The sequence below is a fragment of the Mus musculus genome, chromosome 10, assembly GCF_000001635.26.
Source record: "Mus musculus strain C57BL/6J chromosome 10, GRCm38.p6 C57BL/6J".
Taxonomy (NCBI): domain Eukaryota; kingdom Metazoa; phylum Chordata; class Mammalia; order Rodentia; family Muridae; genus Mus; species Mus musculus.
In genome coordinates, this window is record NC_000076.6 from 72,521,041 (window position 1) to 72,534,745 (window position 13,705).

Genomic DNA, 13,705 nt, shown 5'->3' on the forward strand with positions numbered 1-13,705 from the left:
AAATATTGAAAATTCAATTCCAACAAAGACATCATTTGTTCCCATCCCTAGAAATGTCAGGTCACATTACTGGATATCAGAGATGGGTGACAGTAGATCTAGGTGCTTCCAAGACTCTGATACGGCTCTCAGCTTTACAGCATCCTTCTATTAACTTCAGTTTTGCACTTCAAATAGGGACAGCTACACAGTGGAGCACAGTCATGCACTGATCCCGAGGTTCATGCCTCACAGGTTCCAGTACAATCAACTCTCATTTCCTCTGTCAAGTTTTCCATTTTTAAAGACTCACATTGGCTTTGTGTAAGAACTCTTGTCAGGACCAGGGATGGAATCAGGTAATTAATTTACAGTCCCCACTAGGGTGACAAGGATATAGAGTGGGTAAAGCCCAGTTTCAGAAGCACCACTAGGAGGCCTTGTGTAAGGAACATCAGAGGTGTTGGTTGCTTTGGGAAAATGTGGAAGACAGAGATGTTTATTGCTACATGATGTCCGTTACTGTGTCCTCTGACAGTTTTCTGCCACCAAAAGAAAGTACTTCAGATACAAAGAGAAGGGATTGGCTGTTTGGCATTTCCAGTCTTCGATGGATTGGTTCTGCAGGTCTCAGTCTACGGTAGCCTAGAAACCAACGATGGGCATTTGCAGCATAGAAAATGTAGCATAGACAACCAAATGTCCAGGAGGAAAATGAGCAGTAGATGGAGGGAGTGCCACATCATCACCACACTTAATGACCTAAGGACCTCCCCCAAGGCACCATGCCTTAGAGGCCCCTCCACCTGTAAGGACCCAGTGACCCTCCCTGGAACTCCATGTCTCAGTAGACCTAACACCTCCAAAGCAAACAGCATTCTGGATAGTAGGACTTCAGACACATGAATCTGGACATTGGAGGAAATTAAGCATCTGTAGGTGCCTCTATACACTGTACCTAAAAGTCCACCATGATCACACAATGAAAAAAAAATTCATCTCCAGCAGCCTCAAACATTGACCCAGCATTCTGGAAACATGTAAGACCAGATCTTCCCTGATACCTACAGCAGATCCAGCTGTGAAGTCTTACAATTTTTAAAAGAAGAGATGTACATGCTCCTGTCTTATTTAGGGTTTTATTGCTGTGAACAGACACCATGACCAAGACAACGCTCATAAGAACAATATTTAATTGGGGCTGCCTTACATGTTCAGAGGTTCAGTATATTATCATCATGGTGGAAATATATGGCAGTGTCCAGGCAGGCATGGCAGTAGAGGAGCTGAGAGTTCTACATCTTCAACTGAAGGCAACCAGGAGGAGATAATCCCTCTTCCACACTAGCTGGAGCTTAAGCATTAGACATCAAATCCCATACCCACAGTGACACATTTCACCTAACAAGGCCACACCTTTCAACAGCAGCACTCTTTGTAGGCCAAGAATTCAAACACATGAGTCTATGGGGGTCAACCATATTCAAATCACTACAGATTCCAAGATAAAATGATTGGGCATATATAGGCAAACATATCTATTTATAACAAGAGAAATGGGAATCCAGTAAGGAGTTCTTGCTCAGGGCACAGGTTCACAAAAGCTTTGGCAATTTTGAGCACACAACATACTCTGTGGAGTTTTTTTTTTTTTTTCAAAGTGAAGCCTTGAGAAAGTGATTGCGCTTGTATCCTTTTGTTCTGTGTGATGGATAGGTCAGCCTAGAAGACTCCACAATAGTCCTCCAGACATCTTGGTGCTGAGACAGCACACATGGACAAAGTTCCAGCATATATATGTTGTGTCCTGCTAGTTATTCTGAGTGTTTTAAAGGTTTAGCTACTATCCCTTTGCTGTGAAGGCAATACCAGTGTCAGCTCAATGAGGGAAGAGGAAGTGTTTGTGCTTCCATGATGGATACCATGAGCTCTTTAGCAAAGGTCATTTTTGAAGTGATTTTCCATTGCAAAGTGCTAATGTCTACTCTTATTGGAGCTCTTACATTTGTCCAGGTACTGTACGGGGTCAGTGGAGCAGAATATGATTGGTTGTTCTCCTTGTCAACTTAGGAGTGAAGACAATTGCAGAGCTTGTGTATCCTGGGGGTTTTTGGAGACTATCTGCCCTCCACCTATTCCTGTATTATTGTTTTTGAATTACTCTATTGTTAACTACTCCTGTCTATGCAACTTAAAACTATAATAGTATAATTTAACTAAAGTCGACATCATTAGGGCTTGAAAATGAAATCTATTCTTCCAAGGAAACCAAACAAAAATGAGATCCTAATTGCCATATGGAAAGCTGGTATTTCTGTGATGTCTTAAGGCCAAGTTAGACATATCAGTTTAGATTTTAAACTGAATTAATGCTATAGGACATGCCCCTTAGACAACAATGGCCTCTTTTTACCCTTTCACCAGATTATATATATACCAGGAGTCAAAACACAGGAGGTGCTATTGAAGGCAAAGAGTACCATCGTGATGATAGGTCCATTCATACAGATGCCCTCCTTTCTCTTAGAAATACATTAGAAAGAAGATCAGAAGCTGTACTACAGAGCAATTGTGATAAAAACTGCATGGTACTGGTATAGCGACAGACAAGTAGACCAATGGAATAGAATTGAAGACTCAGAAATGAACCTACACACCTATGGTCACTTGATCTGTGACAAGGGAGCAAAAACCATCCAGTGAAAAAAAGACAGCATCTTCAACAAATGGTGCTGGCACAACTGGCGGTTATCATGTAGAAGAATTCGAATCGGTCCATTCCTATCTCCTTGTACTAAGGTCAAATCTAAGTGGATCAAGGAACTCCACATAAAACCAGAGACATTAAAACTTATTGAGGAGAAAGTAGGGAAAACCCTCGAAGATATGGGCACAGGGGAAAATTTCCTGAATAGAACAGCAATGGCTTGTGCTGTAAGATCGAGAATTGAAAAATAGGACCTCATGAAACTGCAAAGCTTCTGAAAGCAAAAGACACTGTCAATAAGACAAAAAGGCCACCAAAAGATTGGGAAAGGACCTTTACCTATCCTAAATCAGATAGGGGACTAATATCCAATATATATAAAGAACTCAAGAAGGTGGACTCCAGAAAATCAAATAACCCCATTAAAAAATGGGGCTCAGAGCTAAACAAAGAATTCTCACCTGAGGAGTACCAAATGGCTGAGAAGCACCTGAAAAAATGTTCAGCATCCTTAATCATCAGAGAAATGCAAATCAAAACAACCCTGAGATTCCACCTCACACCAGTCAGAATGGCTAAGATCAAAAATTCAAGTGACAGCAGATGCTGGTGAGGATGTGGAGAAAGAGGAACACTCCTCCATTGTTGGTGGGATTGCAAGCTTTTACAACCACTCTGGAAATCAGTCTGGCGGTTCCTCAGAAAACTGGACATAGTACTACCGGAGGATCCAGCAATACCTCTCCTGGGCATATATCCAGAAGATGTCCCAACCGGTAAGAAGGACACATGCTCCACTATGTTCATAGCAGCCTTAATTATAATAGCCAGAAGCTGGAAAGAACCCAGATGCCCCTCAACATAGGAATGGATACAGAAAATATGGTACATCTACACAATGGAGTACTACTCAGCTATTAAAAAATGAATTTATGAAATTCCTAGGCAAATGGATGGACCTGGAGGGCATCATCCTGAGTGAGGTAACCCAATCACAAAGGAACTCGCACAATATGTACTCACTGATAAGTGAATATTAGCCCAGAAACTTAGGATACCCAAGATATAAGATACAATTTGCTAAATGCATGTAACTCAAGAAGAACGAAGACCAAAGTGTGGACACTTTGCCCCTTCTTAGAATTGGGAACAAAACACCCATGGAAGGAGTTACAGAAACAAAGTTTGGAGCTGTGTCAAAACGATGGACCATCTAGAGACTGCCATATCCAGGGTTCCATCCCATAATCAGCTTCCAAATGCTGACACCATTGCATATACTAGCAAGATTTTGCTGAAAGGACCCAAATATAGCTGTCTCTTGTGAGACTAGGCCAGGGCCTAGCAAACACATAAGTGGATGCTCACAGTCAGCTATTGGATGGATCACAGGGCCCCCAATGGAGGAGCTAGGGAAAGTACTCAAGGAGCTGAAGGGAACCTGCAGCCCTATAGGTAGAACAACATTATGAACTAACCAGTACCCTGTAGCTCTTGTCTCTAGCTGCATATGTATCAAAAGATGGCCTAATTGGCCATCACTGGAAAGAGGCCCATTGGACTTGCAAACTTTATATGCCCCAGTACAGGGGAACGCCAGGGCCAAAAAGTGGGAGTGGATGGGTAGGGGACTGGGTGGGAGGTTATGGGGGACTTTTGGGATAGCATTGGAAATGTAAATGAGGAAAATACCTAACAAAAAGTATTTTAAAAAAAGATAGATCAGATGACAAAGATAAGAATTCATTTGCTCATACTTCAAATAAAGAAAGAGTCAGTGTTCCTAAAAATTATAATTCCAGTTTTATGTAGTACATTTCATGTCAGAGAGGGAACTGCATACACACACACACACACACACACACACACACACACACACACAGAGAGAGAGAGAGAGAGAGAGAGAGAGAGAGAGAGAGAGAGAGAGAGAAATGTATATGTCTGTATGTGTATGTCTGTGGGTGGGTATTTCTTATTTGTATACGAGTTTATATGTGTGTGTATGTATGTTTGTATGTATGTCTGTCTGTGTCCCCTTTACCCATATAAGTGATCCTCCAACATTCCCCCCTCAACTTTTATCCATTCAAAAACTGTAAAAGTGAGCTAAGAGCGAACAATCAATACCTGAGCTCCCTGAAATGAGACCTACGGTGAAATCTGAGGAAGAGGAAATCAGCAGAAGCAGACATGTCAGCCACGTGCTTACTGTATTGATTATGTGATGATAAACAGGCATACATTGTTATTAGCAACAGTTACTCTGAAAGCCAGGGAGTTTATCGATCCGTTGGAGAGTGAAAAGTTTAGCTAAGAGACTTTTAGTTACTTTACTCATGTTTGTTTTCATTTTTGTTTGTCTTGCTTAGAAGTAATCCATCAATAAGACCCATTAATGTAGACTGGGATTGTAGTGTTGGGTGAAGAAATACACAGAGAGGAAAAACTTGACCAAAGTTTTGAAATGCCACCTGACTGCCCCAGCCTTTTATTCTATTATGGTATTATTATTTATTGTTGGGAGCAAAGTAGAAGAAATAAACCAGTCTCCCTCGGGTTAGTAAAAAAAAAAAAAAAAAAATTCTGTGTTAGGACTAATCTGTGGATATTTGATAGAAAAACATAATATTTTTATTTACAATATAGAAATCTCTGACCTTATTATGAACAGAAGTGCTTCGTGTTAAAGATTTTTAATGGAAATAACGAAGCAGGTCCCCAGGGTACTATGTGATTTCCCTTGAGTTGGTCACTCATTTAGATTAAGTTCTCTATCAAACATATTAAGGAAGACTCCAAGTGGCTTCAGAAAGAGCCAATAGGTAAAGTGCTTACTTCTCAGGCATGGTGACCTGAACCAGATCCCCAACCTCCCTGCATTTGCTCCATTTCATAAGTAACCATGTTGGTAAGTTACCACCTATAGTAATATATAGTAATTATTAGTAACCATGTTGGTAAATCATCACCTACAGATGGTAATTATTTCTATTTTCATGTATATTACAAGGAAATAAATATCAAGAGTTTTCCATTGTAAACCTAGTTACTTTTGCATTTATATTAAGAGCACATCAATTCATTGTCATACAATTATGTTCAGTATGTTATTAAGCCTTAATAGTCATAACAAAGTCTAATTTGATAGTCATGAACTTGGTCATTAATACTATTAGATGATCCTCGGTCAAGGTCAGTACAAAAAGATGCAATGACTAGATGATGTCCTCCAAATAGCCTGCCTGTTCACTCCATCCACATATATTTTATAACTATGGATGTATCAAAGAAAATCTCTTTGCGATTTGATGATCAGTTGTACAAATTACTAAATCTAGCTGACTTGTCATTTATTGCATGGATGCCTCCTCTCACATCTCTGCATGACCTGCATTATCCTTCCCTATGAATCAGGACCAGATAAGGTTGAACTACTAAGTTATATGTATCAAAACACCAACCCTCTTCTGAGACCAACCTACAAAGAAAGCTGGAAAGTTCCATGTGAGATCTTGAGGTAGCCTTGAACTACCAAGTAAGATGGATGTAGTACTGGAGACAGAATATAGGAAGAGAAGAAGCAGGGGGATAGGATTGGGTTTTCCAGGAGGAGGGGAAACCGGGAAAGAGGATAACACTTGAAATGTAAATAAAGAAAATATCATATATGTATGTATGTATGTATGTATGTATATATATATGTGTGTGTGGTATATACATATTATACACACAAAAAAATTATATATAATATAAAAAATTAAAAAGATTTATATATAAAAATTATATATATGTGTGATTTTTTTCTTTTTTTTTTTTAAAAGGAGCTGCTCCCTAGAGGCAGTGCCAACATGGCTGCTGTATCACATGTGCATCAGTAGGTGGCAAAGAGGAGAGAGGCTACGTCTTTGCTCAGTGTTCGGACCTGTGAACATCTGAATGATTAGTAGACTAGCCTTCCCTGAAAAAGGTGAACCTGAGAAGACCTCTAGTATGGTGCCACACGGGCCTGGGCTTGCTCCAATGGTGGAGAGCAAGCCGAAGACTAGAAGAACCCTGCCTGGGGCTGCTGCCTGGCACCAGTCAAGTGCCCTACAGGCCTGGAGAACAGACCATTCGCAAAATGAGCCCTACCCAGTGCCATAATAGACAATCAGGACATAACACTCCTAAAATCACTCCTGAGACAAACCCAGACCCTCACCCCTGGTACATAAAAGGAGGAAGTAAGCAATGAAGAAATGGAAGAGAAAGAGAAACAGAAGGATGCAGGTACAATGATGACCCACAGAACTGCAGAGGATAGTGAGAAACAGCCTGATGTGAATAGCCAGTGTTGCCACCTGGGACCATGTCCCATTGCAATGGGGCTTCTGGGTCTGTGCTGCCACCACCACCAGAGGCCACTTCTGAGTCTGTGCCCTGCAGCAGTAGTGGTCGCTTACCACCAAGTCTGGGCAGATGTCCCTGATCTGGGCTACTGATCAGGGATATGTTGATGTCTGAGGGCTGTGTGAGAAAAGAGCTGACCCTGGGGGAAGTGAGAGCAGAAGAGCTGAACAAGCCCCTATTCAATATTCAAGAGAGCAGTCTGGCACATTGTGGGAGTTGCAGGTGAGCCGGATGAGAGTATGAAAGCAGTAGAGTTGGTGAGATGACTACCCCCAGATACCTGTCAAGCCTCTATCCAGGGCTTTGAATTAGCCCACCTGAACATCGACCCTACAGATGAACTGCTGGAGTGCTTAAAGGGGCTGGTCCTATAGATCCAAAACGACAGGATCTCCATGACCTAGGGTAAGAACAGGATATCTGAGTCCCACTGAGGGTCCAGTATTGATAAAGTAGCAGAGGCCACACTCATACCAGACCAATGAGTCATTGCAATGGACATTTGTAAGCAAAGGAGTGTGGACAAAAGGGTATACTGTGGGACATAAGTGAAACGCTATAGCTTCTACAACAGGATTATTATTATTTAATGTCTATGTTGTCAGGGAGGTTGAAAGAGTGAAGAATGGGCACAAAGGGAGGGGAAGATGAGTGAGATTGGGGTGCATGATGTAAAATTCACAAAGAACCAATAAAACTTTTTAAAAACAATAATTAAATAAAAACTCAGGAAGGAAACTCACAAGTCTCAGAAAGTCTCAGAAACTTACAATGTTCACAATAACCCCATCCCTCAAGATTATATAAGCAGTAAAAACTGCTGAAGAAAGACAAGACTCTGACATGTCAAGCTGCTTGAAAGTTGCTCTTGCTAAGTACCCTTCCTAGGGTAGGCTTTTCAATGATGCAGCTGTCTTCGAGTTAACCACGTTCCTTTAAGTGGCCTACCTCTGTGTGTGTGTGTGTGTGTCTAATGTATATGTAATAAATAAAATATATATCTTTATATATTGTATAAAATATAGACTACCTATTTGAATTTATGGTAACATATGTATATGTATACATATGTATAAATAATAAATAAAATATGTATCTTTATAGATTGTATAAAATATAGACTACCTATTTGAATTTATGGTAACATTTAAGCATTCATTACTCTAAATGTTAGATATAGGTCCCAAAATTGAATGGTCTTTTTTAGGAGTTTTTTTTATTTTCCCAAGCTACTTTATATTGATTTTATATCTTAAAAAATTCCAAACTATAATTTAAAGTTACATGGAAATTTGTTAAGTGACATGATTAATCCCTTTTTAGAATTACAGATCAAAGGATGAAATTCTTAAATAACACCTTTGGGTAAGCTTAGAGTCATCATCCATTTGTGTTAATAATTGATGGGCTGTAACGGGAATGGCACGAAACAAGGACAGTACATTCTGCCAGTTTGTAAGAACAGGAGAAGTCAAGCCTCCCGTGGCTCTGATACAGTGTTTCACTGGTGACATTTGATGTCTTTCATTTATAGGGATGCTATTTAGAACAGCACTGAACTTCAAGCAAATATGGAAAAGCAATTTTTGAATAGAAAGTGAAAGTATAAGTAATTCAAGTTTTAGTTTATGTGAATTAAAGACACAGAAATAATGAGGTTCTTGATGTGAGCCAGTGAAATCGGGTTAGACTATATAGAGTTTCTAAGCTATCTGTCTTGGTCAGGGTTTCTATTCCTGCACAAAACATCATGACCAAGAAGCATGACCAAGTTGGGGGTAGGGGAGAAGGGTTTATTCACCTGACACTTCCACATTGCTGTTCATCACCAAAGGACGTCATGACAGGAACTCACACAGGATAGGAACCAAGAGGCAGAAACTGATGCAGAAGCCACGGAAGTGTGTTGCTTACTGGGTTGCTTCCCCTGGCTTGCTCGGCTTGCTTTCTTATACAAACCAGCAGGGATGGTACTACCCACCATGGGCCCTCCCACCCTTGATCACTAATTGGGAGAAGGCCTTATAGCTGGTTCTCGTGGAGGCATTTCCTCAAAGGAGGCTTCTTTCTCTGTGATAGCTCCAGCTTGTGTCAAGTTGACACACAAAACCAGCCAGTACGCTATCTAATGTTAAAAACATACATTTGATTTCTTTGTAAATCTGAATGATGGTATCAAGTAATATAGATACATATACTATATTTCCTCTTAAGATAAAAGAGTCTCTGAAAATGCTCCTTCCATCAATAAAATGTTTTACTTAAGCTTGAAACTATCAACATCCTTTCAAATTAACTTCATATCTATTTGTTAGAAAATCATAAAAAGCATAAACTGAACATGATGCAGCTTTTAAAAATTCACAAATAACATGAGTTCTTAGTCAATCAAACTGAAGCACACTCTGGCCAATTTTGAATATAATTTACCATGTGAACTTTAACTTCTCCTTTTCAGCACTCATTGTTCTTTCAGTAGTGATTTTTAATACCTTGTACCAAGCCCTGCTTCCCAAACAGAGGGCATCCAACCAATAATGAGTAGTTCTAAATGGTTACATCCCTGACGCTCTTGAGAACATACAATATGAAAGAAAAGTGCTCATTCTGGCAACCGTGAGGGTCCAAAGCTTAAAGCCTTATCAATGGATCACTACATATTAAGGGAAACTAGAGCTAGATTTCAGAGCGTTGGCGAGTCACAGTCAAGCTGGACTTGGTTTGACAGCTCTAGGTAAGATTTCAGGGAGAGCGGTCTGTGGATTGGCTGCTGTGATCGGCACATCAGGCTGAGGTTGAGAGGGGTTAATATGCTAGGATGCGAAGCTTGGATAGAAACATACAAGGAAAAGGGACCTTCTGGGCAAGGGGACAATTGTCTTATCTGGTCCGCTGTCCTCTGAGAACCTAGGAAAGATGACAGGCTGTGGGAACATGTGAGTTATCTTCCAATACCTAGATTTAGAGGAAATGTAGGTACCAAAGGCAGACAGAGATGAACTACTGTTTTAGAATAGGGAAAGCCTGTTCTAAAAAGGTAAAGGGTTATCCTGGACAAACCAGAAGCACCTTGCAATCCTAAAGAAGGAGGAGGAGGACTAAAATCCAATGGAAATGTGTCAGGACTAAGGGAGAAGGCTGAACATGAATGTAGACCCAGGTGGGGTTGGGGGTGAGGAAGGGTGAGGGAGGGGTAAGCTAAGGTGGTCCTGATGAATGAACCTTGACTGCTGTCACTCATGCTTTCTGAGTATAACAGCCTAGGGCACTAACTCAAGTCTGAGGAAATGTATAAAGAGCAACTTTGATTCATAAAATCAGAAGACATTCATGGGAAAAGTGAGTCCCAGCATATCCCTAGTCCCTGATGATCATAACTCCCTAACACAGGTGGGAGATACACCATGTTTGTAATTAGGGAAAATGACAAATTACAGATACAAACATAATCACCAATTCCTTCTAGGAAGACTTATCAAAAACCTCAAGGCCCAGAAAACTGCTTTTTAATTGCTGGAAGTACAAGAGAATCTTATGATGCAAGAACAAAATAATTTTAATAATATCTCTCATATATTGAATAGGTCTTATGATAGAATCTCAAAACAGATAGGAAGAATACAACACTTTATTTCCTCATCTTCTGAAATGAGAGCCACTTCCAGTTTGCCATCACTTAAGAAATAGCTCAGTGGTAGAGCGCTTGCCTAGCAAGCACAAGGCCCTGGGTTCGGTCCTCAGCTCTGGGAAAAAAAAAAAGACAAAAAAAAATACAATAGTCAGATGTTGTGGCAGGTTATTGTTCAATTTTCCCTTGTGCTAGCTCAAGTTTCCGCCTTAGATTACCACCTTGCCTCTGCGGGTTTCCTTGGGTGCTCATTGTTGATACATATCTCTTTGTAATATGGACAGTGGTGAGCACATTGACTAAGACACCAACTTAAAGTAAGTGTAGCAATGGGAGCAACTGTGGCTTCAGTGTTTTCTAGTCATCCAGAAATCCTCACTTAACACATTTGCAATCATCTGTGTAGAAGTTTTAATCAAATGCTCATTGTCAAGACCAATGCATAAAGTCCTTTTGGTCATGATTTCATGGATGTGTCTCAGGCAATCTTTCATTGCAGTAAACATTCATGTCTTAGTGGTGATCACCAATGTGAGACAGAATAAATTATTTTACTAAAATCCAACATTTTAAGAATTGCCTTGGCTTCTTTGACCCCGACCTTATAATCTCCTTGAAGTGACATAGGTAATGACCATATTGGGTTTGATGATGGTTCGCTTATACTCTACCAAAAGCTTCTTCTTGTGAATTTCTAGTGCTGGAGTTGATTCAGAAACACAAATGTTTAGTTTTTTTTTTCTTTACTGGAATGTGACAAGAACATCTGAAATTATTTTATTAGTAGTGATTCTGTGAAACCATTTGCTTGACTTTCTATGTTTGTCTTTCTGTGACTGAACCCATAATATTTGGAAAACTCGTCCTGCTTCAGCATTGCTGGCTGCAGTCCCAGACCTCGATTGTATGTTCCCAAGCATCAGGAAGTAGGCATTAGGGTCTGTCATTGTGTGATTAGCTGCTTCAGCAAGATGAGGGGCTGTGATTGTAGCCAGAAACTCCTTGTGGACATGTGAACATATGGCTAAGGACTTCGTCTACCTACTCCCAATTTACCTGTCAAAACTTGGCTGACCCTCCTAAGAAGCATGATGTAATGTAAGTGACTTTTGCGGGGCTATCCCTAGAGAAAGAGAACAGGAAAATGATTGTGTTGCCAAGTGGGAGAGCTGCAGCAGAATAGTTTCAAACACTGTGAAGTTGACCTTAATAAAGCCTAAAAGAGTGCTACACTGTGAAGTCACAGTGTAGGTAATAAAAAGGAATAAAGAACCACTTCCCTCCACCATTATCTAGGGATTGTAGGTGCAGGAGTCTGACATCACACAGGTGACTGCAGACACCGATGTGTACCTGAATCCCTCATTAGAATACAGGATGCATTGAAGTAGGCTATGGAAGCCCATTTCTGTACCTTGGCCCTAAGGGCTGATGATTTTCTATTGCAGGGATAAATTCACATTCTTTTTTCTATACCAACTCAGCTGAATCTCTTAGTTAATTCAGAGTATCATTTAGTACTGTATGTAGTACTGTCCTCGGAACATCATGATGCATCAAGGTCTATATAGGTCAAGCCTTCCAAAGACCTGGAGAGATAAATTCTAACAGCCCTACATCCCACCCCATCCCTGTAGCCATCAAATGAGATAATAGGGACCACTCCTTTTCAAGTGCAAATGATCTTGCATCAACCACCTCTGAAAAACATAAAAATACAAAAGAATGAGTCCTCTACAGATTTATTCCATGTCAGGAATTCTGTAAAGGCTGATGCGAATGCCATACAGATCAGTCTTCATGAGTTAAATCTCATATTTCTAGTCTGTGCTATTCTGAGCTTCTATGCCTACCACTCTGGTAATGTGTTCACTGCATAAGAATTAGGTTGGCCAGCCCCAGACAGTAGGGGCTGTCAGCTGGCTCACTAACTCCATCTATTTTGTGTTTGGTGTCTTTCCATACTGGATACTACTTATTGAGCATAAATGTAGGTTTCAAAGGGCTTTGTACCTTTGATCGCTTCAGTAATTCCATCAACTTAGCTCCTCCACAGTCCTCTTCTTCACCAATATTCTAATCGTCCCTGCTCCATAGACTAGCCAGTCAAGCTATGCTCCAATTCTTTGAAGCAGACAATTGTCCCATTTGAGGTTATTATTTTTATGCAAATTGGATGAAAAGGTGTCTTTTGGGAGGATGTTTTTTCCTAAGAGCTCTGGATTTTGGCTCTTGCTCAGCAGCCCCTTTGTTAACCAATACCCCGTGCTGAATGTATCATCTGTGGAGGGAGTTTTGCCTTTCATCTCCTGCACTGGTTAGTCAAAAGAAAACCCAATGGGAAATCCAATGGGCTCTGAAGAAGGAGCCACGGTGACAGATGGCATAGAGGCTATGTACACGCTAATGTTATGTAGTCTGAATGGTACCCTGCCTTCAGCATGTCATTTGTAACCTACGTAGATTCTTGGTTGGCAGGTTGGACATTTGGCTTGTTAGCTATTATAACATATGATGGGTATCTCTGAGAACATTCACTCTCTGTCCTTGAGTCAGACTCTGTGCCTACTTGACCCGGCACGTGGAGTTATTATGATAGACTTAGGTCATTGTTAACTGGTGTTAAAGCGACCAGTTAGTCAAAGCTATCCAGATTGTACCTTTTTATGCTAGATTTGCCACACATTCAATGGAAAGGTTTTCCACACAATGTGTAGCTACAGTGAATGCCTTTATTCTTCAGCCAGTAGGGTTGTTTGCCTTTCTATCTGAAGATCAGAATCCCTCCCTGATCTAGGTGCATCTCATGTGTGATGCTCTTTTTACACCATTTAGTAAAGGTGGAATACATAACTTTATTCACAGGTATTATATGTGCCATTGTCCCCCCAGGACTAGAAGACTACAGACACTGGACTTGTGACTTGCTGATATACCCAAGATAGAATGATCAGCCCTTTGTTTAGGATCTGTGTGTCCATATCATCTAGACACCTGGACCA

At 40.5% G+C, this 13,705-nt stretch overlaps 1 non-coding gene across 1 annotated transcript; it reads left to right on the forward strand.

The window, feature by feature from the left end:
• The first annotated feature begins 6,509 nt into the window (after window positions 1–6,509).
• Gm24984 lies at window positions 6,510–6,642 on the forward strand. The gene has a single exon (XR_003949102.1). It is a non-coding gene; the product is annotated as a small nucleolar RNA SNORA17 (small nucleolar RNA).
• Window positions 6,643–13,705: the final 7,063 nt, after the last annotated feature.